We start from the raw sequence: 8,660 nt of genomic DNA, 5'->3' as shown, positions 1-8,660 counted from the left end.
GGGCAAAGAAGGGAAGCAGAATTTATTTGAGCAGCATTTTCTAGGGAAGAAATAACCTCGTGTCTCATTTCACCCCCTCTTCGGCCCACGAAAAAGAGTGGTGACAGCCGGAGAGCTACTCATGATTCTTTCTCAGCGCCTGCAGAGCATGAAGAAAAGAAGGGGAGACACGGTGAGCTTCAAATGGGGACAGTTTAGGGAAGGAAACAATGAGGTATCAAAACAGATAGTGGTCAGCTCCCCGGCCCCTCCCTACTTGCCTCTGCACAGCCCACCAGATGCCAAACCTCTGCAACCAGCTGCAGGGCATTATAGTGTCAGGGGATTTGAACAGAACCTCAACCATCATCTTCTCTGCAATAATCCCTGGGCACATAAGTACTTCAGGCATGAGGCCAAGGCCAGAGAGCCATTGGCCAGGGGCAGGAGTGGTGACTCCTTTAACCCAAGGCACCTAAGGGATTCCTTTGAATAGTGTGTATGAGATGCCAGTCCCTATCTGCCAGCAGAAGCACCTAAATCATCCTTCTTAGAGGGCACCTGAACTTCCCCCAGATGCTGTGTTGGGAGATGACTCAGGGACTTTTCAATGTGTCAGTCTTTTCCTCTAGCCAGCTTTGCTTCTGGCTTGGTCAATGAGTTGTACAAAGTGCCAAAAGGCACTGCAGCTATCTCAGTGGCCAAGTTTAAATGTTCCTCCAGTTTAAAGGAAGCTACAGTCATTTTTTTCATTATCTGCAGGTGGTTTATCTGCACTGTGGATTATCCTGAATGACTAGCTGCTGACTACAGAAGAATCATTGAAACGCCATTCAAATGCATCCTTTCTTCTATAAAATCAGTCATAAACATATATTGTAGACCACCAATTCTTTTCCCAGTATAGTAGTACCGAAAATCATAAAACCCCAGAATGTCTGAGTTGGAAGGGACCACAAGGAGTCAATGAAAGGATTCTGCCTTAGCAGAATCTATTAAACGTTCCTGGCAAGTGATCATCCAGCTTCCACTTGGGCCTCTATTAATGAGAAACTCACCACCTTCTAGGGAAGACCATTCCACTTTTGGATAGCTCTAACCAATGGGAGGTCCTTTCTTATATTGAACATAAACATGCTTTTCTTCAGCTTTTGCTCACTGCTACTGGTTGTCTCTAGGCAAAATAAATCTAATTCCTTATCCACATGAATATCTTTTCAAATACTTTTTTTAAAAAACCCTTATATTCTGACTTGAAATCAATACTAAGTATGATCGCCAAGACAGAAGAGTGGTACGACATCAGCAACTAGGGTTGTGTCTTTCCCAGGGTCACACAGCTAGGAAGCATCTGAGATTTGAACCCAGGACCTCCCATTTCTAGGCATACCCTGAGGCACCTGGCTGTCTCACATCCTTCAAAATACTTTAAAAATATCTCATGCTTCTGCCACATAGGCTTCTCCAGGTCAATCAAGAAGCATTTATTAACTTTCCAGTATATATCAAACATTGTATTAGAGGCTGGGGCACAAGTACAAAGGATCTGTAGTTTTCAGAGACCTTGAGAAACATTCCTAAATTCCTTTAATCTTTTTATGGCATGGTCTCCAGTTTCCTTCACCTCCTGGTTGCCATTCTCTGAACATGCAGCCAGTTTGCCAATGTCTTTCCTAAAATGTGGCAAGTCATAACTGGACACCATATTCCAGATGGTGTCTGATCAAGGCAAAATACAGCAGAACTATCCCATCCTTCATTCTGAACACTATGCTTCTATTAAGGCAGCCTGAAATCATATTGGGTTTTTTTGGCTGCCATGTCACACTCCTGACTCATATCAAATTGGCAGTCACTAAAACACAATCACTGATTACAGAAAACTGCAGCTATCAGTCCTAAACCATGAACATGGAAAATATTCTGCTAGGTTTCTTTTCTTTAACTCCAGCTTCCAAAAAATTATTTTGGTGGGGTCATCTCCAGATTACAAAGGGAGCTAATTCATACTGATTCTGTATCCCAAAGAAGCCAAACAAAAGGGAAAGGAACTTATATGTACAAAAATATTTATAGCAACTTTTGTGGTGGTAAAGGTTTGGAAAATGAGGAGATGCCCATAAATTGGGGAATGACTGAACAAGTTGTGATGGACTGTTCATTTGTTCATTTGTGTCTGAACTTCATGATGTCATCCTCCACTGTCTCCCAAAGTCTATCCAAGCTCATGTTCATTGCTTACATGATACTTTCTATTCATCTCATCCTCTGCCATTACTTTTCTTTTGCTTTTAATCTTTTCCAACATCAGGGTCTTTTCAAATGAGTCCTTTTTTCTCATTATGCAGCCAAAGTATTTCAAGCTTCAGCTTCAATATTTGAACCTCCAATGAGCAGTGTGAATTGAGTTCTTTAAATGCTATAAAGAATGAAGAACAGGATAGTTTCAAAAAAACACAAGAAGTCTAATATGAACTGAAGCAAAATAAAGTGAGCGGGACCAGGAGAGCATAAATACAGTAACAGTTATATTGTAAGGATGATGAACTGTGAAAGATTTAGTTACTCTGATCAAGACAATGATCTAAGATAATTCCAAAGGATCCACGATGAAAAAGGCTACCCACTTCCATAGAGAGAGCTGATAGCCAATAAGTGCAAATTGAAACATACATTTTTCCCACTTTTTTATGTTTCTTTTTTTAATGGCTAATATGGAAGTATATTTTGCATAATTTCACATGTAAAATTGATATTATATTACTTGTTTTCTCAAAGGGCAAAGGAGGGAGGAAGACAGGATTCAAATCTAAAAATTTTTAAATGAATGTTAAAGAAAAAGAGGGAAAAATAATTCACAAACGTAAATCCATCTTTTATGATAACATTAATGGTAATCTAGTCCAACTTTCCACACAAAGCAAGTGTCCCTTCGTAAATCCTTTCTATATTAAGACCCATTCCCCCCACCCCACTCCCAGAGGCAAAGAACAGAGAAATACATACTTGTTGAGAGTTCTTCCTTATGTTTTATTTTTTATTTCACTTGTGAAGTAGTTTCTATCTTCATAGGTTTGTTCATATTAAAAAGAAAGAACTCCATACATCTCATAAAGGATTCTCATTTGTGAAGTTTAGATGCAGTTTGACATTTATTGAACATCTACAAGGCTATAAGGAACTGTGCAAGGCATAGAGGAATAGACATCGTCCCCACCCTTGTGGTTCCACGATATTGTTTTCTTTTTTAAACCCTTGCCTTCCCTCTTAGAATCAATGCTAAATATTGGTTCTAAAGCAGAAGAGTGGTAAGGGCTGAGCAATAGGAGTTAAGTGGCTTGCCCAAAGTCACACAGAAGACCAGATTTGAACCAGGGACCTCTAGTCTTCAGGTCTGGCACTCTATCTACTGAGTCACAACTCCTAATGACATTTCCCCCTTTTGAATGGTGAAAGTGGAGAAAAGAAGGAAATAGGGAAGACAGGAGGTACAGCAAACCAGTATATCAAACTGTAGCCCTTGTATGAGAGGCTCTGTTCTGTCACCACAGGCCCAGGAACTCCTTAGAAACCTCTCCCTTATCTTACTCATCACTGCAATTTACATGGAACTTGGGGATTCACATTGCTGGCATTTGGACTCACAAGTCTTCAGGATAGTTTTATTTACACAGTCAAGGAAAGAGGAAGGACTCATACCTAATCCCGTAGTCAAGAGCCCCTGCTCAGCTTCGGATAGACAACCCTTCTGACACAGCCCCCAGGCACTCACAGGGCCCTCGTCATTTACAGTATTATCCTCTTGACTCGAGGATAAAAAAGACATTTCTAAAAGCCTTTTACAATCTGGCTCCAGTTTACCTTTCCAGACTTATTTCATATCAGTTGCCCTTACATAGTTGATATTCCAGAAAAAAATGCATGTATTTTATGTACATTTTGTGTTTACTTTTTTATATCCCTCCTCTCAATGGAATTTAAGATCCTTGGAGGTGGGAACAATTTGTTTGTCTTCGTATCCCTAGTGGATATATAATAGGGTATTCATAGTGGGTGCTCCATAAATGCTGAATGAATGAATGAATGAATGAGGCTACAAGAGGAAAACCCAGAATAAATATTTCTCCTTTAGTACTTTGAGGCTTGTTGCTTTTTTTTTTTTTGCCAACAACTTTTCTCCCATCCATGTTCTGCCACTCTGCTGCCACTATGTACCATTTTGGTTAGATTTCATGAAAACTCCATGTTGCCCCTCTGGGGCATCTGGAGCACATTATGTAAATTGCCCAGTTCTGCTTTTTTCAAAGATCTCTAGAACAGAAGGGGAACCAATAGTTCCTGGTGGTTCCTCCTAGTGTAGGCTCCTTACTAGACTTAGAGAGAAAGGATACTTCCCACAATACTTTGAAATGGAACTCATTCTTGGGGTGGGTAATGTATTCCCCTCATCTGGCCAGAGAATCAGTTAAATCTATTTAATTCAGTTCTGTTCATTCAAGGCAAGTCACTGGCTAGTGATACCAATTCAGACCTCAAGGAGAAGGTCGTTGCCACTATTCCTGAGGGTTGGGCTCTGTAAAATTTATATTGGGCAATCTCATAGCTAACCACTTCTAGAGACCTTTGAAAAGTAGCCCTGGGCAGTTTTCATAACCTGGTCCACTTGCCCCATAGGAAAATAACAAAAAGAACAGATAGAGTGGGGAAGAGTACCTTTGAAAAATCCAAGGAAGAAATGTTTCTATAACCACCTGAAGATGGCTTTTGTGGTCAGGATGGATCTAATGGATCTGGTATAAAATAGTAAGCCTATCCTTACAGTTGTCATCATTAGAGGGGCAGAAAAAGAGAATAAAATTGGAAGGGGTATCTGGGTAGAAAATAAAAAAACCCTGATTAAAAGACTCATGTTTAGTACTAGTAAGACCCTAGACAAATCATTTCATTTCCCTCAGCTTCCTCATCTTAAAAAAAAGTAGAATTGGAATACATGGTTTCTGAGGTATCTTTCATGTCTATGATCCCATGAACTCCCTTTCATATTCTTAAATATAGGCTAAAAGCAGAACTATAAAAGGGGATAGGATAGCTCCAAATTCCAAGCTCTCCCTTGATACTCTTACTAAAGACTAGTCCTGCTTTGAGAAAGCGAGATCTTCCTTCAGTATCAATAAAACAAAAGGGTTAAACTTCAGCCAAAAATCTTCTATTTTATTGTCAAAGACTATCTTAAAACCTTTAAAACAATACAATTCACTCTATGGCTTTCAATTGTATAGCATTCACACTTTATACTGTACTTTAGTATTTACTTTAGTACAATATTCGCACTTTACATCCCTTAATCTCACTCAAATCATAGTCACAAACCTTTGAAATAGACAAGGCATATACTATCTCCATATTTTATGTTTGAGGTTCAGTGAAGCTTAACTGATATGTTCTAAGATATCCATCTGAAAACTGGTTACCCTGAGACTTGAATCCAGGCATAATAAGAATAAAAATAATAATATAATGACAATAAAGTTGAAACATATATAATAATAATAATCAACAAGTATATAGTATTGTGTGACAAGCACTAGGCTAAGTATAGCAATGCATGTGATGCTCACAACTTTGGGAGGTAGGTGCCCATTTTACAGATGAGAAAACAAACAAACAGAGGTTAAGTACGTGTCTTACCCAGGGACACAATGTTAATAAGTGTCCAAGATCACATCTGAACTCTGATCTTCCTGATTTCCAGGCCTGGTGCTCTGGCCATTGTGTCACCTACTGCTTACTGACTCCAAATTAAATGCTCTTCCATGTACTCTGCCTTGCTTTTCCAATGAATTGATTTTGACTAAAGTATATGCTGAAATGCCTAAGCCAGAAATCACAGTCAAGGGACCAGGTTCACATACCTAGAATGGAGCAGAGAAGCACATTTATATCCTTTGGGAATCTTCACCATGTCAGCACCCCACTATGACCTGGCAGTTGAGGTTTTCACAATCTGATTTAGCAAAGTGACTGCTCCATTCATCACTTCTCTATAACTAGTAGGCATAGCCTAATACTCAGTCCTATAGTCGGTCCAGAATGAATTTATCTATTTCACCATCTGTCAGCTTTATAGTCTCATTGCCACAGAGTACAAAATACTGCCTGATGGGCTCTCAGGGGAAAGCATTTTAAAAGCTAATGGTCTGTTAAATATACAGGATGCCACTATCTTAAATGAACCTTCTAGCACAGTGAAAGCATGTTCCACTATGCAAAACAACGAACTTACTAAACTCAGCATTGTTATTCATATTATAAAAGAATTCTTTAATTTATTAGAGGATTCATATTAAATCTCTTTGAAAGACATTAAAGGAACTTTGAACTTCAGTATTCATTTTCATAAAATTCACTACATGATGGAAAAAATATACAGGTAAACTTTTAGTTAATCGATGAACTGACATATCTCTCCAGTCTTACTAAGTGCTTCTTCCCTTTACAGACCATGTGTTGCAGCCAAACTTGATGCACCTTTTTCCACCTTTGTGTATTTTATCTCCCATGGCTGCAATGGTCTGGCTTCCTCTCCACTTGTTCAAATTCTTCAAAGCCTCTCCTTTTCCCAACTTCTCTGTCTATATGGAGATCGCCAACGATCACTCTAGACACCTTTGTGTCACTTTTCACTTTCCCACACCTCCTATTGGATAATCAGTTGATACAATAACCAGTCACTAAGTCCTAGTGATTTTATCTCCATAATATCTCTTACATCCATAAGTTTTTCTCCATTCACTCAGCCACAAGTCTAGATCTTTGTCCCCTCCCACCTAGACTTTTTCAATTGGCTCCAAATAGGTTTAGGACAGCTAATGCAATGGATAGAGTGCCAAGCCTGAAGTCAAAGAAGATTCATCTTTCTGAGTTCAAACCCAGACTCGGTCAATTTCTAGCTATGTGATCCTAGGGATAAGTCCCTTAACCCTGTTTGCCTCAGTTTCTTCTTCTGTAATATGAGCTGGAGAATAAAACGGCAAATCATTGCAGTATCTTTGTCAAGAAAACCCCAAATAGGAAAGTGAAGAATTTAAGACCAAGCAAGAGATAGAGGACATCACAATATGTAAAATGAATAATTTTGACTATATTAAATGAAAAGGGTTTGTACAAATAAAACGAATGCAACCAAAACTAGGAGAGAAGTAACAAACTGGGGAAAATGTATAACAAAATTCTCTAACAAAAGTCTGATTTCTCAAATAATATAAAGAATGAAGTCAAATTTATAAGACATGAAACCATTCCGCAATTGACAAATGTATGAACAGGCAGTTTTCAACTGAAGAAATCAAAACTATCAGTAATCATATTTTTAAATGGTCTAAATCCCTCCTGATTAGATAAATGCAAATCAAAACAACTCTGAGGTACTTCCTTAGACCTAGCAGAGTAGCCACTATGACAGTAAAGGAAAATAATAAATGTTGGAGGGGATGTGGCAAAATTGGGACACTAATGCATTGCTGGTGGATTTGGGAAATGATCCAACCATTCTGGAGGGCAATTTGGAATTATGTCCAAGGGGCTTTAAAAGAATTCATACCCTTTGATCCAACAATGCCACTACTAGGTTTGTATCACAAAGAGATTTTTTTTAATAAAGGATCTGATCTGTTTACACAAAAATATTTATATCTGTGCTTTTTGTGGTGGCAAAAAAAAATTGGAAAATAAAGGGATATCCCTTGATTGGGGAACAGCTGAACAAATTGTGGTATATGATGGAGATGAAGTGCTTATTGTGCTATAAGGAATGATGAACAGGATGATTTAAGAAAGCTCTAGAAAGATATACATGAACTGATGTGGAATGAAATAAGCAGAACCAGGAGAGCATTTGTGGGATGATCAAATATAATGATCAATGATTCAAGCCAATTCTGAGAGACATTTGGGGGAAAAAATACTATCCACATCTAAAGAAAGAACTGTTGGAGTAGAAATCCAGAGGAAAGCATATGATTTGTCACTTGTTTATATGGGTTATGATTTGAGGTTTGGGCTTTAAAAGATTTGTCTATTGCAAAAATAAATAATAGGGAAATGGGTTTTGAGTGATAATATATGTATAACCTAGTTAAATTGCTTTTCAACTGGGGGAGGGGGGAGAGGAAGACAACAAGAATCATGTAACCATGGGGAGAAATGTAAAAAAGAAAAAAGGGGGAAAAAGGAAACCCCAGATGGGATCACAAAGAGTTAACTGTGTAACAACTGAATGGTTCTCCCTACTTTCCTCTTTCCAATCCATTATCCACATAGCAGTCAAATGGATATACCTAAAGCACATGTCTGACTATGTCATTCCCTTGCTCAGGAAGCTCCAAGGGCTCCCATTGCCTGTAGGATAAAATCTTAGCTCCTCTGTTATTTATAGCCCTTTGCAATCTGGTTCTAGCCTACCTTCTCAACACATGACTCTCTTTCAGGAATTCTACATTCCAGCCCAGTTGGCATGTATAATTTTTTTTTAATTTTGTTTTTAAACTCTTACTTTCTTACTAATAATTTTAAGACAGAAAAGTGACAAGGGCAGGGCAATTGGAGTAGGTAACTTGCCCAGAGTCACACAGCTGGGAAGTGTCTACGACCATATTTGAACCCAGGTCCTCTTGACCCCAATC

This window comes from Monodelphis domestica, chromosome 3 (genome assembly GCF_027887165.1).
Source record: "Monodelphis domestica isolate mMonDom1 chromosome 3, mMonDom1.pri, whole genome shotgun sequence".
NCBI lineage: Eukaryota > Metazoa > Chordata > Mammalia > Didelphimorphia > Didelphidae > Monodelphis > Monodelphis domestica.
The sequence above is the reverse complement of the archived record's forward strand: the minus strand, read 5'-3'. Positions refer to the sequence as shown.